Source organism: Nomascus leucogenys, unplaced genomic scaffold, assembly GCF_006542625.1.
Source record: "Nomascus leucogenys isolate Asia unplaced genomic scaffold, Asia_NLE_v1 Super-Scaffold_258, whole genome shotgun sequence".
Classification (NCBI taxonomy): domain Eukaryota; kingdom Metazoa; phylum Chordata; class Mammalia; order Primates; family Hylobatidae; genus Nomascus; species Nomascus leucogenys.
The window spans coordinates 3,387,982-3,409,656 of record NW_022095769.1 but is presented as its reverse complement, the minus strand read 5'-3'; the positions used below and the strand labels follow the sequence as shown (position 1 = coordinate 3,409,656).

The 21,675-nt window shown below is 47.2% G+C and overlaps 1 protein-coding gene and 1 non-coding gene across 4 annotated transcripts in view; both read right to left on the bottom strand.

Moving 5' to 3' along the window:
* Positions 1-20,196, bottom strand: part of CBX1 (chromobox 1) — a 29,600-nt gene extending 9,404 nt beyond the window's left edge. Inside the window, exons 1-2 of one of the 3 annotated variants that reach the window (XM_003278730.4) lie at positions 19,949-20,181; positions 8,132-8,273 (exon numbers count right to left, since the gene is read on the bottom strand). The gene's annotated coding sequence lies outside the window, so the exon portion shown is untranslated. Of the gene's footprint in view, positions 1-8,131; positions 8,274-19,437; positions 19,878-19,948 lie in introns of those variants that run through there. The other 2 variants (XM_003278728.2, XM_003278729.4) reach the window with 2 other exon arrangements.
* Positions 8,675-8,777, bottom strand: LOC115833584. Its single transcript, XR_004028966.1, has one exon. It is a non-coding gene; the product is annotated as a U6 spliceosomal RNA (small nuclear RNA).
* Positions 20,197-21,675: the final 1,479 nt, after the last annotated feature.

Here is a 21,675-nt window from a genome sequence, read left to right as displayed (position 1 = left end):
TAGTCCCTTATAAATCTATTTTATTTAGTCCTTCATCCAAATTTGACTTTTTTTGCGGGAGGGGGACACAGTCTCCCTCTGTCGCCCAGGCTGCAGTGCAATGGTGCTATCTCGGCTCACCTACGCCTCTAGGGTTCAAGTGACTCTCATGCCTCAGCCTCCTGAGTAGCTGGGACTACAGGCGCCCGCCACCAGGCCCAGTTGATTTTTGTGTATTTAGTAGAGATGGGGGTTTCAGCATGTTGGCCAGGCTGGTCTCGAACTCCTGACCTCAAGTGATCTGCCCGTTTTGGTTTCCCAAAACACTGGAATTAACAGGCATGAGCTACCGTGCCCCGACCCAACTCTTTTGACTTCTGACAGACTTAAAGCCTTATGATTACCAATTTTTGTCAGTAGATGGCGCTATATCAATGAAACAAAATTGATCAACAAAACTGGCCAAAGAATTACTTGGATGGCAGGTAATCCAAGACAAGGAAGAAAGAGTTACTTCTCTGCTTGAGTTTAAAATAATACCAATTTGAGGTTAAATTGGTTATTCCTAGCATCCTTAGGAAAGGAAGCTTACTTAGTGTAAGCATTAAGTTTTCTAAACACTGTAAAACTGGCATGTATAGACAGAATGCATTTAGAAAGAGTCCATCTACAAGGCTGGGTGCGGTGGTTCACGCCTGTAATCCCAGCGCTTTGGGAGACCGAGGCAGGCAGATCACAAGGTCAGGAGTTCGAGACCAGCCTGCCCAATATGGTGAAACCCCATCTCTACTAAAAGTATAAAAATTAGCTGGGTAATGGTGGCGCTCGCCTGTAGTGCCAGCTACTCGGGAGGCTGAGGCAGGAGAATTGCTTGAACCCGGGAGGTGGAGGTTGCAATGAGCCGAGATCACGCCACTGCACTCCAGCCTGGTGACAGAGTGAGACTCCGTCTAAAAAAAAAAAAAAAAAAATACATATATATATATATATATACATATATGTATATGTCTTAGAAAAATAAATAGCATTTGTTTTTGAAAAGTTTAATCTATTTATTTGTTTATTTAGAGACCAGGTTATGAGACTGCCTAATTTTTGTATTTTCGGTAGAGAAGGGTTCTTGCCATGTTGCCAGTGCTGGTCTCGAACCCCTGGGCTCAAGCGATCCACCTGCCTTGACCTCCCAAAGTGCTGGGATTACTGGCGTGAGATCTGGCCAAAAAATAAAACAGCACTGACTATTATCCATTTGATCCTTCTGCTATGAGCAGAAAGGGTCAGCATGCTTCTAACTGATCGCTACCTACTGCAAGCTTATCCTCCCTTTATCATTAATTAGCACGGCCTCAGAGAGGAAGAGTCATAGAATGGCATAATTGTTAAGTAAAGAAAGCCCCCAAATGGGGAAATCTAAAGTAAAGCATTCTCGTGACTTCGATCTTTACTCACTTTTATTTTTTGAGACAGTTTCGCTCTTGTCGCCCAGGCTGGAGTGCAATGGAGCGCTCTCAGCTCACTGCAACCTTCACCTCCTGAGTTCAAGCGATTCTCCTGCCTCAGCCTCTCAGAGAGCTGGGATTACAGGCGCTCACCACCATGCCCAGCTAATTTTTTTAATACTCTTAGTAGAGACAAGATTTCACTATGTTGGCCAGGCTGGTCTCGAACTCCTGACCTCAGGTGATCTGCCTGCCTCGGCCTCCCAAAGTGCTGGGATTACAGGCCTGAGCCACTGAGCCCGGCCCTTTACTTACTTTTTAAGTACTGTCTTAAGAGCAACTCGAATAAGAATAATATAGAAAACAGATCCCCGCTTCTTCCTGAGCTTTCTTTACTGGCTCATCCCAGAGCATCTACATCCAGAGAGACTATATTACTGGAGATTCCCAGCCAGACTTCCCAACGTGTTTTTTTGTTTACAATTAGTTCTCCAGGGTTTCAAGAAAGCTGTTTGTCAAAATCAGTAGAGAGGGCAGGGCTCGGCAGCACACACCTGTAATTCCAGCACTTTGGGAGGCCGAGGCAGAAGGATTGCTTGAGCCCAGGAGTTTGAGACCAGCCTGGGCAACGTAGTGAGACCCCACCTCTACAAAAAATAATCGGCTGGGTGTGCTGGGAGGATCGCTTAAGCACAGGCTGCTGTGAGCTGTGATTGTGCCACTGCACTCCAGCCTGGGTGACGAAGCAAGACTGTCTTTAAAAAAATGATAAAGAGGCTGGGCGTGGTGGCTCACACCTGTAATCCCAACACTTTGGGAGGCCGAGGTGGGCAGATCACGAGGTCAGGAGATAGAGCCCATCCTGGCTAACACGGTGAAACCCCATCTCTACTAAAAATACAAAAAATTAGCCAGGTGTGATGGCGGGCACCTGTAATCCTAGCTACTTGGGAGGCTTAGGCAGGAGAATGGCATGAACCCGGGAAGCGGAGCTTGCAGTGAGCCGAGATCACACCACTACACTCCAGCCTGGGGCACAGAGCGAGACTCCATCTCAAAAAAAAAGAAAACAGAAAAATGATCTATTATTTTACTTATTTTTTTGAGATGGAGTCTCTCTCTGTTGCCCAGGCTGGAGTGCAGTGATGCAATCTCAGTTCACTGCAACCTCCACCTCCCAGGTTCAAATGATCCTCTTCCTTAGCCTCCTGAGTAGCTGGGACTACAGATGCACACCACCACTCCTGGCTAATTTTTTTGTATTTTTAGTAAAGACATGGTTTCACCATGTTGGCCAGGCTGGTCTCAAAACGCTTGACCTCAAGTAATCCGCCCACCTCAGCCTCTCAAAGTGCTGGGATTACTGGTGTGAGCCACTGTGCCAGGTAATTTTATTTTTTTTTAATGACACAATTATCCTTTTTTTTTTTTTTTTGAGATGGAGTTTCGCTCTTGTCACCCAGGCTGGAGTGCAACAACGCGATCTCAGCTCACCACCACCTCTGCCTCCCGGGTTCAAGCGATTCTCCTGCCTCAGCCTCCCAAGTAGCTGGGATTACAGGCATGTACCACCATGCCCAGCTAATTTTGTATTTTTAGTAGAGACAGAGTTTCTCCACGTTGGTCAGGCTGGTCTTGAACTCCCAACCTCAGGTGATCTGCCTGCCTCAGCCTCCCAAAGTGCTGGGATTACAGGCATGAGCCACTGCACCTGGCCTAATTTTTATTTATTTATTTACTTTTTAAAGACAGGGTTTCACTATGTCACCCAGGCTGTTCTTGAACTCCTGGACTCAAGCGATCCTCCCGCCTCAGCCTCCCAAAGTGCTGGGATTACATGTGTAAGCCATCATGCCTGGTCAATTACTAAATTCTAATTCTAATACTAATTTCTAAATTCCACCCACACCTCTATTGTCAGGGGTACCTAGTGGCCTTTCCAGAATCCTGTGACACAAACTGGTTTGTTGTACCTTTCTGGCTCTTCTTAAATCCAGTCCTACTTAATTTTTAGCTTTTTCTGGTCAGTAACTAGTTTTCCAGCTGTTTTCTGACATCTCTACTTGTCTTTTTCCTATTTTTCTTGTCTCTTTAAAAATCTTCTTATTGGCCAGGTGGCATGGTGGCTCACGCCTGTAATCCCAGTAATTTGGGAAGCCGAGGTGAGTGGATCGCTTGAGGTCAGGAGTTCGAGACCAGCCTGACCAACATGGTGATACTCTGTCTCTGCTAAAAATCCAAAAAAGTAGCTGGGTGTGGTGGTGGGCGCCTGTAATCCCAGCTACTCGGAAGGCTGAGGCAGGAGAATCGCTGGAACCTGGGAGGCAGAGGTTACAGTGAGCCGAGATTGCGCCATTGCACTCCAGCCTGGGCGACAAAAGCGAAACTCCATCCCAAAAAAAAAAAAAAAAAAATCCTTTGACCATTACTTGTGTGAGATTTTCAAAAGGAGTAGAACCATGTGGTTCAACCAGCCATGTTTATCTGCAAAGTTTCACTGAAGTATCTAATAATAGTGAGTGCTTATTACGTGCCAGGTACTATTACACTTTACTCATTTATTTAAAAAATTTTGTTTAGACACAGGGTGTCGCTCTGTTGCCCAGTACAGTGACCTGATCATAACACACTGCAGTCTCGATATCCTGGGCTCAAGCCATCCTCCCAAGTAGCTGGGACTACAGGCTTGTACCACCAAACTTGGCTAATTTTTTTCAATTTTTTCTGGTAGAGACAAGGTGTTCCTATGTTGTTCAGGCTTTTTTTTTTTTTTTTTTTTTTGAGATGGAGTCTTGCTCTGTCGCCCAGGCTGGAGTGCAGTGGCGCGATCTCACCTCACTGCAACCTCCGCCTCCCGAGTTCAAGAGATTCTCCTGCCTCAGCCTCCTGAGTAGCTGGGATTACAGGCGCGTGCCACCACACCCAGCTAATTTTTGTATTTTTAGTAGAGACAGGTCACCATGTTGGTCAGGCTGGTCTCGAACTCCTGACCTCATGATCCACCTGCCTCAGCCTCCGAAAGTGCTGGGATAACAGGCGTGAGCCACTGTGCTGGGCCCCAAGCTTCTCTTAAACTCCTGGCCTCACACAATTCTCCCGCTTTGGCCTCCCCAAGTGTTGGGATTACAGGCATGAAGCACGGTGCCCTGCCTACTCATTTATTATTTACGATACTCCTGGCCAGGAGCAGTGGCTCACGCCTGTAATCCCAGCACTTTGGGAGACCGAGGCGGGTGGATCACGAGGTCAGGAGATCGAGACCATCCTGGCTAACATGCTGAAACCCCGTCTCTACTAAATGTACAAAAAATTAGCCGGGCGTGATGGCGGGCGCCTATAGTCCCAGCTACTTGGGAGGCTGAGGCAGGAGAATGGTGTGAACCCAGGAGACGGAGCTTGCAGTGAGCCGAGATCACGTCACTGCACTCCAGCCTGGGCGACAGAGCACGACTCCGTCTCAAAACAAACAAACAAACAAAAAAAAACAATACTCCCAAGAGTTACTAGTTGAAGCTAGTAACTGAGGAGACTGGACTACAAATGCGGGAGTATGGTTTTACAGTATGTACTCAAACCTCAATTTGAGATCCTCAGTTGTTCTACTTAGTCAACTCGTATGGTTTATATCGTATTGTAAACAAAGAAATTTAGCATTGCCATAATTTTTACCTAAACATTTGCTGAGTCTGCTACATTTGAAGATTCCTAGAAAAATAATACTTTACATTTGCATTATACTTTACAGTTTACAAAGTGCTACCACATTATCTCATTTAATCTTCAAAACCATCCTGTGAGATAAGCCATTCAGATGTTATCTCTACCTCACAAATAGACCAAATTTAGATGAAATAAATCACCTAAGGTCACACAATTAAACAGAGCATAGCACTTCAGTAAGGCCATCTAGCAAGGCTAGGCTAAATGCCCTGTTGAACACATATAACTAGCAGCTAGCCACAAACCTACAGGGTAACATCCCTCCAGCCTGTATAAGGAAAGGACACAGAGGTCTCCTAAGATGACTCCTCCCTACAATTTGTCATTGGTAAATAAGAAAGTGACTGGTAATGATTTTTCTCAGAAAAGACCTTGAAAGGTATGGCTCTGTTAAAAAAAAAAAACCAATGATTTTTAGTTGGTTTCTGGAATATGAAGGTATTCATTGTTTATTAAACCTGCAGACAGAAACAAAGCTGGGTTTTTAATGCCCCAGCAGTCTTTTGAGTCTTTTAAATTGACAAGTGCTACATAATGTAGAATTTTTGAAGTTAAACATCTAGCAAGCAGACTACAGAAAGAACTACTGAGAAAATGTCAATTTTAAGAAACCAGGCCAGGCGCGGTGGCTCACGCCCATAATCCCAGCACTTTGGGAGGCTGAGGAGGGCAGAATCACCTAAGGTCAGGAGTTCAAGAAAAGCCTGGCCAACATGGCGAAACCTCGTCTCTACTAAAAATACAAAAAAATAAGTTGGTCACGGTGGCGTGCACCTGTAGTCCCAGTTACTCGAGAGGCTAAGGCATGAGAATTGCTTGAACCCAGGTGGCAGACATTGGCAGTGAGCCAAAATCGCACCACTGCACTCCAGCCTGGGTGACACAGCAAGACTCTGTCTCAATAAAAAACAAAACAAAACAAAAAAAACCCCAAAACTTGTTTACAGTGTCCCAAGGAATCCAGGAACAGTGTAAATCTGAATCGAGAGTAATTAATTCACAGCTCAATTTTAAGAGAAAGACTACTGTTGTGATTGTCCTCACCCACCCTCCACCCCTGCACTGAGGAGCTAAAAAATGTAAAGAAGCAACAATGCTACTTGACTGCAGAAGGCAGTAACGTAACAGACACAAACTTAGGCATTTCATTTTGTTTTGAAATAGTTTGTACTGTGAAAGGGTACGAGAAGGCTTCAAGAAGCCAGTATGGCCACAGCTCTTGGCTGCCACCATAAACATGAACTATGAAGTGCTATGCTAGGAACTTCCACGATTCTGATTTTTTGCCAGTTTGAAAAACCAAATTATAAATGTGAGGCCATGGTAGCACCTACAGACCTAAGAAACTAAACCAGTAGGGTTTCTAGCTAAATGCCAAGGTGAGGCATTTAAAATGTTGGTCAGGGCTGGGCACGATGACTCACGCCTGTAATCCCAGCACTTTGGGAGGCTGAGGCAGACGAATTACCTGAGGTCAGGAGTTTGAGACCAGCCTAGCCAACATGGTGAAACCCCATCTCTACTTAAAAATACAAAAATTAGCTGGGCGTGGTGGTGCACATCTGTAATTGCAGCTACTTGGGAGCCTGAGGCAGGAGAATCACTTGACTTGAACCCAGAAGGCGGAGGCTGCAGTGAGCCTAGATCACACCACTGCACTCCAGCCTGGGCTATAGAGTGAGACTCAGTCTCAAAAAAAAAAAAAAAAGAGAAAAAAAAAAATAAAAAAAAAAATAAAAATGGCCGGGCGTGGTGGCTCACGCCTGTAATTCCAGCACTTTGGGAGGCCGAGGCGGGCAGATCACGAGGTCAGGAGATCGAGACCATCCTGGCTAACATGGTGAAACCCCATCTCTACTAAAAATACAAAAAATTAGCTGGGCGTGGTGGCGGGCACCTGTAGTCCCAGCTACTCAGGAGGCTGAGGCAGGAGAATCAGTTGAACCTGGGAAGCAGAGGGTTGCAGTGAGCCCAGATCGCACCACTGCACTCTAGCCTGGGCAACAGAGTAAGACTCCATCTCAAAAAAAAAAAAAAATTCAGAGGAAAGCAAACTCTGAGTCGAGAACCTCCACCTCTATGAGAATCAGAATCACCTATGGAGTTCAGAAATACAGATGCCTGCCTGGGTGTGATAGCTCACGCCTGTAATCCCAGCACTTTGGGAGGTGAGGTGGGTGGATCACGAGGTCAGGAGTTAAGATCAGCCTGGCCAACATGGTGAAATCCCAGTCTCTACCAAAAATACAAAAATTAGCTGGGCGTGGTGGTGTGCACCTGTAATCCCAGCTACTCAAGAGGCTGAGGCAGGAGAATAGCTTGAACCCGGGAGGAGGAGGTTGCAGTAAGCCAAGATCATGCCATTGCACTCCAGCCTGGGCAACAGAGTGAGACTCCATCTCAAAAAAAATTAAAAAAAAAAAAAAAAAAAGGCTGGGCGCAGTGGCTCATGCCTGTAACCCCAACACTTTGGGAGGTCAAGGCAGGTGGATCACAAGGTCATCAGATCGAGACCATCCTGGCCAACGTGGCGAAACCCCGTCTCTAGTAAAAACACAAAAATTGGCCGGGCATAGTGGCACACGCGTGTAGTCCTAGCTACTCGGGAGGCTGAGGCAGAAGAATCACTTGAACCAGGGAATCGGAGGTTGCAGTGACCTGAGATTGTACCACTGCACTCCAGAGCCTGGCAACAGAGCGAGACTCAGTCTCAAAAAAAAAAAAAGAAGAAGAAATACAGATGCTTAGACCCCACTCCACAGCAAATACATCAGAAAGTGGTGTTTTTAAAAGCAGTATTTTAATTTTTTCTAATTAAAATCATATATTAACATTCAATTACAAAAATATATAATGTGGCCAGGTGCAGCGGCTCACGCCTGTAATCCCAGCACTTTGGAAGGCCAAGGTGGGTGGATCACAAGGTCAAGAGTTTGAGACCAGCCTGGCCAACATAGTGAAAACCCATCTCTACTAAAAATACAAAAAATTACCTGGGCGTGGTGCCAGGCGCCTGTAATCCTAGCTACTTGGGAGGCAGAGGCAGAAGAATTGCTACAACCTGGGAGGTGGAGGTTACAGTGTGCCAAGATGGCGCCACTGCACTCCAGCCTGGGCGACAGTGCGAGACTCCGTCTGAAAAAAAAAAAAAAAAAAAAAAAAAAAAAAAAAAATTTTTTCTTGCTGCCAGGTGCGGTGGCTCACGCCTATAATCCTGGCACTTTGGGAGGTCAAGGTGGGTGGATCACGAGGTCAGGAGCTCGAGACCAGCCTGACCAACATGGTGAAACCCCGTCTCTTCTAAAAATACAAAAATTAGCTGGGCGTGGTGGCGCATGCCTGTAATCCCAGCTACTCAGGAGGCTGAGGCAGGAAAGTCGCTTGAACCCGGGAGGCGGATGTTGCAGCGAGCCAAGATCATGCCACTGCACTCCAGCCTGGGCGACAAAGCGAGACTCTATCTCAAAATAACTAACTAACTAACTAACTAAATAAATAAATAAAAATTTTTTACTTTTGCATTTTTTTAAATACTTAAAAATATGGACTGCTTCACGAATTTGCGTGTCGTCCTTGCATAGGGGCCATGCTAATCTTCTCTGTGTCGTTCCAATTTTAGTACATGTGCTGCCTAAGCAAGCATCAGTTTACCATTTTATACAATGCAATGTATCTTTGACATTATTCCATAAAGATCTCCATCCCTAACAGCTGCCATAGTTATTCCATTGTATGGTTTCCTTTTTTTTATTATCATGAAGAATGCTATTTTGACATTGGCAGTGAGCCAAAATCATGCCACTGCACTCCAGCCTGGGTGACACAGCAAGACTGTCTCAATAAAACACAAAACAAAAAAACCCCAAAACTTGTTTATAGTGTCCCAAGGAATCCAGGAACAGTGTAAATCTGAATCAAGAGTAATTAATTCATAGCTCAATTTTAAAAGCTGGCAACTGCATCTTTCTTTTTCTTTTCTTTTTTTTTTTTTTTTTTTTTGAGACCGAGTCTCACTCAGTTGCCCAGACTGGAGTGCAGTGGCGTGATCTCGGCTCACTGAAAGCTCCACCTCCCAGGTTCACGCCATTCTCCTGCCTCAGCCTCCCTAGTAGCTGGGACTACACGCGCCTGCCACCACGCCCGGCTAATTTTTTTGTATTTTTAGTAGAGACAGGGTTTCACTGTGTTAGCCAGGATGGTCTCTATCTCCTGACCTCGTGATCCGCCCATCTCGGCCTCCAAGAGTGCTGGAATTACAGGCGTGAGCATCTTGGTCTCCAAGAGTGCTGGAATTACAGGCGTGAGCCACCGCGCCCAGCCAGGCACCTACAGCTTTCAAAGCTCCAAAGGAGATTTTGATGAACATTCTTGGATAAAAGCTAGTGCTGTAAGAGGATTGGCAAAAACCATATTTCTCAAGTGAAGTTACACACATCACTGCAGACATAAATCAGTTCTTGGGGCCCAGCACGGTGGCTCAGGCCTGTAATCCCAGCACTTTGGTAGGCTGAGGCGGGCAGATCACCTGAGGTCGGGAGTTCAAGACCAGCCTGACCAACATGGAGAAATCTCGTCTCTACTAAAAATACAAAATTAGCTAGGCGTGGTGGCACATGCCTATAATCCCAGCTACTAGGGAAGCTGAGGTAATCGCTTGAACCCAGGAGGCAGAGGTTGCGGTGAGCCGAGATTGTGCTGTTGCACTCCAGCCTGGGCAACAAGAGTAAAACTTTGTCTCAAAAAGAAAAAAAAAATCAGTTCTCATAGTTCACTAGAATGCCGGTGAACATTTTATTTTCTCCATCACATTTAGAATAACGACGAAGCAGTAAGGGAAGTAACAACCGATGTGCTTGAAAACAAAACCTCCTCTATATCATTCAACACCATCCAGTCTAGACCTTTGTTGTACAGCAACGAAACTGGAAGAGCACTGCTTAAAAGATCCTCAGCATCCCTTTCACCAGAAGAAAGGTAACAGGAGCACCAGAAGCATGATTAGGGTTCCTGTGTGGTGTGCTTCTCAGTGAAAGACCTGTTTAACCGAACACCAGGACAATAAGCAAAACACAACTGTCATGATTCCAAGCCTTGGCCCCTAATATCTTTCACTTCTCTGACCTCTCAACTTTATGTCTATAGGTAGTCACATATAGTTACTATATAACTCAGTTTCTTCATCTGTAAAACAGACTTAATGACCCTCATGGGATAACTGAGAGGTTAGCTTTTGTTCTTTCTTTTTAAGACAGAGTCTCGCTTTGTCGCCCAGGATGGAGTCCAGTGGCGTGATCTCGGCTCACTGCAAGCTCCGCCTCCCGGGTTCATGCCATTCTCCTGCCTCAGCCTCCCGAGTAGCTGGGACTACAGGCGCCCGCCACCACACACGGCTAATTTTTTTGTATTTTTTAGTAGAGACGGGGTTTCACCACGTTAGCCAGGATGGTCTCGATCTCCTGACCTCGTGATCCACCTGCCTCGGCCTCCCAAAGTGCTGGGATTACAGGCGTGAGCTACCCCGCCTGGCCTAATTTTTGTATTTTTAGTAGAGACGGGGTTTCACCATGTTGGCCAGGCTGGTCTTGAACTCCTGACCTCAGGTGATCCACCGGCCTCAGCCTTCCAAAGTGCTGGCATTACAGGCGTGAGCCACCACACCTGGCCTAATTTTTGTATTTTTAGTAGAGACGGGGTTTCACCATGTTGGCCAGGCTGGTCTTGAACCCCTGACCTCAGGTGATCCACTCACCTCGACCTCTCGAAGTACTCAGGTTACAGGTGTGAGCCACCATGCCCAGCCAGATCTTTTTTTTTTTTTTTTTTGAGACGGAGTTTCACTCTTGTCGCCCAGGCTGGAATACAGTGGCGCCATCTTGACTCACCGCAACCTTTGCCTGCCGGGTTCAAGCGATTCTCCTGCCTCAGCCTCCCAAGTGGCTGGGATTACAGGCATGCGCCACCATGCCCAGCTACTTTTATATTTTTAGTAGAGACAGGGTTTCTCCATGTTGGTCAGGCTGGTCTCGAACTCCTGATCTCGGGTAATCCGCCCACCTCAGCCTCCCAAAGTGCTGGGATTACAGGCGTGAGCCACCATGCCTGACCAGATCTTCTAGCTTTTAATACTATCTATTTACAAAAAATAAAATTAGCGAGGCACTGTGGCTCACACCTGTAATCCCAGCACTTTAGAAGGCCAAGGCAAGGGTTGTGGGGTGGTTGAGGCCACGAGTTTCAGACCAGCCCAGGCAACATAGCGAGACTCCATCTCTCACTCTCTCTTTTTTTTTTTTTTGAGAGGGAGTCTTGCTCTGTTGCCCAGGCTAGAGTGCAGCTATCTTGGCTCACAACCTCCGCCTCCTGGGTTCAAGCGATTCTCCTGCCTCAGCCTCCCGAGTAACTGGGATTACAGGCGCCCGCCACTGCGCCTGGCTAATTTTTCTATTTTTAGTAGAGACAAGGTTTCACCATCTTGGCCAGGCTGGTCTCGAACTCCTGACCTCGTGATCCGCCTACCTCGGACTCCCAAAGTGCTGAGATTACAGGCGTGAGCCATCGCACCCAGCCGTGAGACTCTATCTCTAAAAGATTAATTAATTAGGCCGGGCATGGTGGCTCATGCCTGTAATCCCAGCACTTTGGGAGGCCGAGGTGGGCAGATCACCTGAGGTCAGGAGTTCAAGACCAGCCTGACCAACATGGAGAAATCCAGTCTCTACTAAAAATACAAAATGAGCCGGACATGGTGGCGCATGCCTTTAATCCCAGCTACTCGGGAGGCTGAGGCAGGAGAATCGCTTGAACCCAGGAGGCAGAGGTTGCAGTGGGCCGAGATCACACCATTGCACTCCAGCCTGGGCATCAAGAGCAAAACTGTCTCAAAAAAAAAAAAAAGAAAAAAATTAGGTGGGCATGATGGCAGGCGCCTATAATCCCAGCTACCCAACTACCTGGGAGGCTAAGGCAGGGAGAACTGCTTGAACCTGGGAGGCAGAGGTTGCAGTGAGGCCAGATCACGACACTGCATTCCAGCCTGGGCAACAAAGTGAGACTCTGTCTCAAAAATAAAATTTAAAAAAAAAAAAAAAAAAAAAAAAGACACAGGACAGGTCTCGGAAAAAAAAAATACAAAAAGGTAAACAATGCAAGTTCAAGTGAGAGTCCGAAATGGCAAGCATACATAATTACCAAAAGCAGTATAAGCAATAAAAAGCAGACATAAACGCACTATAGGAGGTTGGAGGAAGAACTGGCGAGGGCATTAGGAAACATTTTGAAAAGCTGAGTTTGAAACCAGGCTTTACTAGCATTTGAAAAGGTGTACTGGTAGTGCAATTTGGCTTCAGGAACTGTTGTAAACAAAGGCAATGTGACACATATAAACCAGTTTGGGCTGGAGCTGACTGAATAGGAAATAATTTCTACAAGGTTTCCTCCCATTTAAAACGAAGGCCAAAGTCCTCAGTGTAACAGTTACATTCTTCGGTTCCTATTCCAGACTAATTATGTCCCTTCTTCCCTCACAAAATCTACATTCCTGTCAAAGACTATAACCTGGCCATAACCTGAACACATCCTATGTTTCCTCCATAGCTTTGCTCATCTATTAAGTATTAAGAAGTGTGGGCTTAGGCCCGGCATGATGACTCACGCCTGTAATCCCAGCACTTTGGGAGGCTGAGGCAGGCGAATTACCTGAGGTCGGGAGTTCGAGACCAGCCTGACCAACATGACCGCATCTCTACTAAAAATACAAAATTAGCTGGGTGTGGTGGCGCATGCCTGTAATCCCAGCTACTCCAGAGGCTGAGGCAGAAGAATCACTCGAACCTGGGAGGCGGAAGTTGCAGTGCGCCAAGATCGTGCCACTGCACTCCAGCCTGGGCATCAAGAGGGAAACTCCGTCTCAAAAAAAAAAAAAAAAAAAGAAGTGTGGGCTTGGTGGGGCGCAATGGCTCATGCTTGTAATCCCAGCACATTGGGAGGCCAAGGCAGGTGGATCACTTGAGGTCAGGAGTTTGAGACCAGCCTGGCTAAGATGGTGAAACCCCAACTCTAGTAAAAATACAAATATCAGCCAGGTGTGGTGGCACACGCCTGTAATCCCAGATACTCAGGAGGCTAAAGCAGGAGAATTCCTTGAACCTGGGAGGTGAAGGCTGCAGTGAACTGAGATTGCACCACTGCACTCCAGCCTGGGATACAGGACAAGACTCTGCCTCCAAAAAAAAAAAAAAGTGTGGGCTAGTCACTGTGACCCACACCTGTAATCTCAGCACTTTGGGAGGCCAAGGTGGGTGGATCGCTTCAGGCTAGGAGTTTGAGACCAGCCCAGCAACATGGTGAAACCCCGTGTCTACTAAAAATACAAAAAAAAAATTAGCCAGCATGGCGCACCTGTAGTCCCAGCTACTCAAGAAGCTGAGGCACAAGAATTGCTTGAATCCAGAAAACGGGGTTAGGATGCAGTGAGCTGAGATCGCGCCACTGCACTCCAGCCTGGGTGACGGACCAAGACTCTGTCTCAAAGAAAAAAAAAAAAAAAAGTGTGCTCCTGACTGGGCTTGGTGGCTCACACCTATAAATCAGTACTTTGGGAAGTCGAGGTGGGTGGATCACTTGAGGCCTGGAGTTCAAGACCAGCCTGGCCAACATGGTGAAACCCCATATCTACTAAAAATACAAAAATTAGCCAGGTGTGGTGGTGCATGCCTGTAATCCCAGCTACTTGGGAGGGTGGGGCACAAGAATTACTTGAACCAGGCAGGCAGAGGTTGCAGTGAGCCAAGATCTTGACACTGCACTCCAGCCTCAGTGACAGAGCAAGACTCTGCCTCAAAAAAAAAAAAAAAAAAAAAAAAGGCTGGGCGCGGTGGCTCACACTTGTAATCCCAGCACTTTGGGAGGCTGAGGCGGGCGGATCACAAGGTCAGGAGATCAAGACCACGGTGAAACCCCGTCTCTACTAAAAATACAAAAAAATTAGCCAGGCGTGGTGGCGGGCGCCTGTAGTCCCAGCTACTCGGAGAGGCTGAGGCAGGAGAATGGCGTGAACTCGGGAGGTGGAGCTTGCAGTGAGCCGAGATTGCGCCACTGCACTCCAGCCTGGGCGACAGAGCGAGACTCCATCTCAAAAAAAAAAAAAAAAAAAAAAAAAAAGAAAGAAGAAAGTAGTGTGCTCCTGTACAGGGCCAACAGTCAAAATCCTATCCATTCTTCAAGACCAAGCTTAAAAACGCTACTTTCTCCATGAAGCCTACCCAACCTAGCTAAATAATATTTCTCTTTTCTTTGGGTTCCCAAAGCATTTTGTTTCTATTTTTACTTGCACACACAATTAAAGGTATGTGTGGAACCTGAACAAGTTGTTGAACCCTACATGGGCAATAAAGATGGATGTCTCAGGCGGGGCGCGGTGGCTCACGCCTGTAATCCCAGCACTTCGGGAGGCTGAGGCGGGTGGATCTCCTGAGGTCGGGAGTTTGAGACCAGCCTGACCAACATGGAGAAACCTCATCTCTACTAAAAATACAAAATTAGCCGGGCATGGTGGTGCATGCCTGTAATCCCAGCTACTTGGGAGGCTGAGGCAAGAAAATCGCTTGAACCCAGGAGGTTGAGGTCGCGGTGAGCCGAGATCGTATCATTGCACTCCAGCCTGGGCAACAAGAACAAAACTCCATCTCAAAAAAAAAAAAAAAAAAAAAAAAAAGGATGACTGTCTCAGAAGCATCAGGGAATAGAAGTCCAAAGCTATAAGCTTTTAAAAGAATAAGCAGAAAGATAAATCTGATCCATAAGCCCTAAGAGAAAACAAGAAAGAAGTACCTTTTGTTGAAAGAATCAGCAACTACATACCAATCATCAAAAGGCAGGTGAAGGCATGTGTAGTATATTCAGGTGGTAGTCTTGTTTCTAAACTGCTTTTAGTCTGTAAGCTGTGGCTGTTTGTGAAGCAAATGCTTTCCAGATGGAAAACTTGACTAAGCAGAAAACAAGAACTTAGGCCACACACACAGTTAGCAGGAGTTTCTTTTTTTTGGAGACGGAGTCTTGCTCTTTCACCCAGGCTGGAGTACAGTGGTGCAATCTCGGCTCCCTGCAACCTCTGCCTCCCAGGTTCAAGCAGTTCTCCTGCCTCAGCCTCCCGAGTCCCTGGGATTACAGGCATGCGCCACCACGCCCAGCTAATTGTGTATTTTTAGTAGAGACGGAGTTTCTCCATGTTGGTCAGGCTGGTCTTCAATTCCCACCTGAGGTGATCCACCCACCTCGACCTCCCATAGTGCTGGTATTACAGGCGTGAGCCATCATGCCCGGTCAGGAGTTTCATTTTTAAACGAACACCAGCCCTTGAATTCCAGAGGATCTAAGGCTAGAATGCTGGTGTGCGAATACATTTTGAATTTTATCTGAGATGTGTCCTGAAACTTGGAAAACCCCTTTGAGTATGTTGACACGGATATTTTGACATAGATTTTTGGGTTGAGAGGCCACAAGAGTCTACAAATGTTAGTATGGACATAGAGATACCTCAAGCAATCCTTCAAAGGTTAATTTAGGATAAAATAAAAGTGGTTAGAAAGCTAGACCAGAATTATGACTACATTGGAAACGTATCAAAACACCACAGTGGCCAGGAGTGGTGGCTCACACCTGCAATCCCAGCACTTTGAGAGGCTGAGGTGGGTGGATCACTTGAGGTCAGGATTTCAAGACCAGCCTGGCCAACATGGTGAGACCTCATCTCTACTAAAAATACAAAAAAAGTTAGCTGGGCATGGTGGTGTGCACCTGTATTCCTGGCTACTCAGGAGGCTGAGGCAGGAGAATCACTTGAACCTGGGAGGTGGAAGCTGCAGTGAGTCGAGTGGAGTGCACCACTGCACTCCAGCCTGGGTGACAGAGCAAGACTTGTCTAAAAAAAAAAAAAAGAAAAACAAAAACCACCATAGTGGGCCAGGTGCAGTGGCTCATATCTGTAATCCCAGTACTTTGGGAGGGTGAGGTGGGAAGATTACTTGAGACCAGGAGTTTGAAACTAGCCTGGGCAACACAGTGAGTCCCTGCCTCTATTTATATGAGAAAAATAAAAGTTCAAAAAACCCCACCACAAGCTGGGCGTGGTGGCTCACGCCTGTAATCTCTGCACTTTGGGGGCCAAGGAGGGTGGATCACCTGAGGTCAGGAGTTCAAGACTAACCTGGCCAACATGATGAAACCCCATCTCTACTAAAAAAATACAAAAAATTAGCCAGGTGTGGTGGCAGGCGCCTGTAATTTCAGCTACTTAGGAGGCCTGAGGCAGGAGAATCACTTGAACCAAGGAGGCGGAGGTTGCAGTAAGCTGAGATTGCACCACTGCACTCCAGCCTGGGCAACAAGAGCGAAACTCCGTCTCAAAAAAAAAAAAAAAACGCCACCACACTGTACCCCATAAGGATACACCATTCTTGTCAGTTAAAAATTAATACTATAGGCTGGGCGCGGTAGCTCACACCTGTAATCCCAACACTTTGGGTGGCCGAGGAGGGTGGATCACCCGAGGTCAGGAGTTCAGATTTAATACAAGTTATTCTATGTAAATACCGAGAAGATCTAAATTTTGTCCATATTTGAGTAACTTCTCCAAATAACCTTGGAAAGCCTATTCAATTTTTCAACAGACATTGCTACTGGTAAATTATTGTTCATCAATACTAACGACACAGAAGATTTTTCAAGATTCTTTTAAAACAGATATATTCAAGCTATTTGCTTGCTGACGAAACCCAGAATCTGAGGCCTGAGGTATTTAAAACGGCCAGTTGCACAGCCTGTATACCTTTTCTATATTTGGTACCAGAGTGAGTACAAAACTGAAGCTAACCATTCTGGGCAACAGAGACTGTCCCTACAAAAAAGAAGCCATGCATGGTGGCATGAGACTGTAGTCCTAGCTACTCAAGAGGCTGTGGTGGGAGGACTGCTTGTGTCCAGGAGGTCGAGGCTTCAGTGAGCCATGATGCCACCACTGCACTCCAGCCTGGCAACAGAGCGACACCCTGTCTTAAAAAAACAAAAAACAATAAAAATCTTTATTGTTAAAAAAACAAAAAACAAACAAACAAAAAGCAAAGAAACTAACTGAGGCTAAGACAAGCATGCCAAAGCAACAGTTTAACTCTGCCAAATGTCACAGATACAGGACAAGCAAACTACTATGCACATTAATTTGGCTAACAGAGTTCTCAGAATGGATCTCAAAGCTCCCCTATTCATCATTCATTCATCAACAATCTGAACGGCCTACTATGTGCCAGGCACTGATGAACAAGAGGTACAGCCCCATTTTTTCATTTTTCTTTTTTTGAGACAGAGTTTCGCTCTTGTTGCCCTGGCTGGAGTGCAACAGTGCGATCTCGGCTCATGGCAACCTCCACCTTCCGGGTTCAAGCAATTCTCCTGCCTCAGCCTCTCAAGTAGCTGGGACTACAGGCATGTGCCACTAGGCCCAGCTAATTTTGTATTTTTAGTAGAGACAGGGTTTTACCATGTTGGTTGGCCAGAATGGTCTCGATCTCTTGACCTCATGATCCGCCCACCTCAGCCTCCCAAAGTGCTGGGATTACAGGCGTGAGCCACCGCGTCCGGCCCCCTTTTTTTTTTTTTTTTTTTTTTGAGACAGAGTCTCCCTCTGTTGCCCAGGCTGGAGGGCAGCAGTGCCAATCTCAGCTCACTGCAACCTCCGCCTCGGGTTCAAGCGATTCTCCTGTCTCAGCCTCCCAAGTAGCTGGGACTACAGGTGCCCGCCACCGCACCGGGCTAATTTTTCTATTTTTAGTAGAGATGGGGTTTCACCATGTTGGCCAGGCTGGTCTCGAACTCCTGACCTCAGGTGATCCACCCACCTCAGACTCCCAAAGTGCTGGGATGACAGGCTTGAGCCACTGCGCTCGGCCCTACTATTTTTTAATGAAAAACAATTTAGGATACAGCAGCCATTGAAGAAAAATATCACCACAGGGAAAACCGTAAATGACTTCAGGTCCTCCACTCCCCTGAAGCTTCATTAAGGTGCCACCGGTTTCAATACAAGTGCTTTTCAATCACACCACTTTCATATAAAAGTCTATAAGGCACCTAGGGAGGAACACCGGCACTAATTTCCCCATTGTATTTCTGAATCTATTCCAAAGCCTTGGACCTTTCACAATCTTTCCAAACTACTGATGTGACTCAACACAATTGAGGAGGCTACTTTACCCTGGGCTAGAGGTTCTAGTATATAACTGATTATAGCTAAGCTTTTTGTAAATTCCACCTCAACTGCGTTAAACCAACACGTCTAAATGTAACACCAATTTATGAAAAACCCTCATTTGAAACTTTGAAAAAGAGGCAAAATATGGCCAGGCGCGGTGGCTCACGCCTATAATGCCAGCACTTTGGGAGGCCGAGGCGGGAGGATCACGAAGTCAGGAGTTTGAGACCAGCGTGACCAATACGGTGAAACCCCCGTCTCTACTAAAAATACAAAAATTAGCCAGGCGTGGTGGCGTGTGCCTGTAATCCCAGCTAGTCGGGAGGCTGAGGCAAGAGAATCGCATGAACCCAGGAAGTGGAGGTTGCAGTGAGCCAAGATCGCACCACTGCACTCCAGCCTGGGCGACAGAGGGAGACTCTTCTCAAAAAAAAAAAAAAAAAAAAAAAAAAAACAGGTAAAATATTGCTCACTCTGTATTCAAATTTTCCAACAAAGAAAAGCTGGCTAAAAACAGAAGGGCCCACGAAACAAATATTACCTCACAATCTCACATAATTTTCCTATCTATGTCTCCCAATTTCTCGCACCTCACATGATCTCACAATCTCTCACTACCTCACGCCGTTCCTTAACTATTAACTCATCTACGTATTCTTACAATTTCATCGCCTTTGTGAGACCAGTTACGATCCCACACAAAAACGTATGGAACTGATTTTGAATCAAAGCAAGAACTGCACTTGGACTTTTTTAACTCCCCAAAGGAATCATGGAGTGAAGGTAGTAGGAAACCTGGAAAAGTGAAAAAAGCGTATTCCATCCTTTCTTCACACATTATTCTCACAGCCTCCCCACTGTAAGGACCCATCAGGATGCAAGGGCGGCCTGCTTTCCCCTTTTTCTTACATACCTTACAGAAATATTCTCGGGATCTCCGCCCTACTTATCCTGACAGCTCCTCCCCTTCCAGAGCCAGGCCCAGCAAACGCCTGCCCCTCCCCCTCCGTGCCCCCTTTCCCAATTTATTCCACACATCTCCTCCAATCAGCACACCTTGTGCGGCCCAGGGCCCTCTTCCAATTCACTCGACGTTACTCCTCCGTAGTCCTGCAAAGCCAGGTTCCTCTGGCAGTCCCAGCCGGACCCGGCGTCCTCCGAACATACTTACAAACCTCGGGTCGTGCGGTAGTCAGCGCCTCCTCACGCCTATCCAAGCCTCAAGCCTGTCCCCTTCCGCCCTATCCCGCAGCCGCCCAGCCAAGCAACATTGTTCCAGACCACCAGGGCCCCGAAGAGCTGCCCCCAAGTGCTCGGCCCACCCCCAAGCACTTCAGTCTCTGGCTCAGGATTCGCGCCCCGCCCTCTCCATCCTTCACGCAGCTGGCACCGACGCCTCAGCCACAGGCGGAGAGCTCAGCGCGGGAAGCGGAGAAGCAGGACGCTGGACCCGGGCGCGCTCCCCGCTCCTAACCTCCGCCTCGAAAGCGTGGCCCCTCACGCACGGCTCCCGCCGCCGCCGCCGCGCCCCCTCCCCCAGCTCTCACGCCTCCAGCGGGCTCCTCACCTCACAGCAGCGCCCAAGAGCCCGAGAGGAATCGGTGCTGCGCTACTGGCGCGTCGCGTCGGGTCGCCTGGGGGAGTGGCGCCCAGGAAGGCAGCAAGCCGGGTGGCCGCAGTGGAGTCCCTCACTGAAGCGGCGTACCGCAGGCCCCGGCCAACGGCCCTCCCCTCAGCCGAACAAAAGAGCCTCGCACTCTGCGCTGCCCGCCGCTTGCACCGCGCAGGCGCGACGACCCGCCGCACGGCACCATGGGCCTCGGGGTCTGTCCAAGACTACAAGGCCCGAAGCGCCGCGCGCCGCGCACGCACAGCAGGCGAGGGTGGTAGGGACTTCTAGTTTTTAAACTGTAACGGTGGAGAGATTGCAGCGTAGAGCGTTGTAACCTAGAAGATTAGAACATATGGGCCAGGGGCAGTCGCTCACGCCTGTCATCCCAGCACTTTGGGAGGCCGAGGCGGGTGGATCACCTGAGGTCAGGAGTTCGAGACCAGCCTTACCAACAAGGTGAAACCCTGTCTCTATTAAAAATGCAAAAATTAGCTGGGCGTGGTGGCAGGCGCCTGTAGTCCCAGCTACTCAGGAGGCTGAGACAGGAGAATTGCTTGAACTTGGGAGGCGGAGCTTGCAGTGAGCTGAGATCCAGCCACTGCACTCCAGCCTGGGCGATGGAGCGAGACTCCATCTCAAAAAAGAAAAGAAAAGAAAATTAGAACACATGATTTTTATAAGCGAGCCCCGTGATGCTTGGCCTCCAAAAAATCAACCACTTCTGGACAGTTCTGTAATTCACATCCTCAAAATTTTTGAATCTTAGATTCTTCACTAGAACTTTATTATATCGCCGCTGCCTCAAATTTCCAATGATTTCTTAGTCCTCAATCTCTGCCTCCTCAAATCTCTGTAAAGTTCCTACTCAGGCCGGCACGGTGGCTCAAGTCTATAATCCCAACACTTTGGGAGGCGGAGGTGGGTGGATCATCTGAGGTCAGGGTTTCAAGACCAGCCTGGCCAACATGGTGAAACACCATCTCTACTAGAATACAAAAATTAGCTGGGCGTCGTGGCGGGCACCTGTAGTGCCAGCTACTCGGGAGGCTGAGGGAGGAGAATCGCTTGAACCCAGGAGGTGGAGGTTGCAGTGAGCCGGGATCGTGCCATTGCACTCCAGCCTGGGCAACAAGAGCGAAACTTCTTCTAAAAAAAAAAATACTGCTCAGTGTTAAGATAACTTCCCCTTCGAGGTCTTCCCTGATTCCCTTAGAGTAGGTTAGGTCCCCCCATAGGCCTCTCATAGCTTCCTGAATTTCCCCCTTTTCATTGGCTGCACCACAAAAATGTCCCCTTTTTCATTGTAATTTGTGCTCACCTTTTTCAGTGTCATTAATCTCCGTCAGCACCTTTCACCCAATCATCCCAAGGAAACACACAATTAGGAAAAAACCATGTTTTTAAGCCACAATATAACTAAAGTTTTGTTTTTTTATTTTAAAGTATCCTTCTAATCAGGAGGAAGAGGGAAACTCTATTACACTCTACCCCAAAAGGCAAGAGTTTGCATTTATAAGACAGTTTTGCTGATGCAGGCACTGTTCGGGGCAGGAGTTTGCATTTATAAGACAAGTTTTGCTGATGCAGGCACTGTTCAGGGCTCTGGAGAACTGTCATGTAAGAAAAACCCAGTCCAGCAATATCATAATAGAGTTTAGTTAAAGGGGCTTCAAGAAAGCACA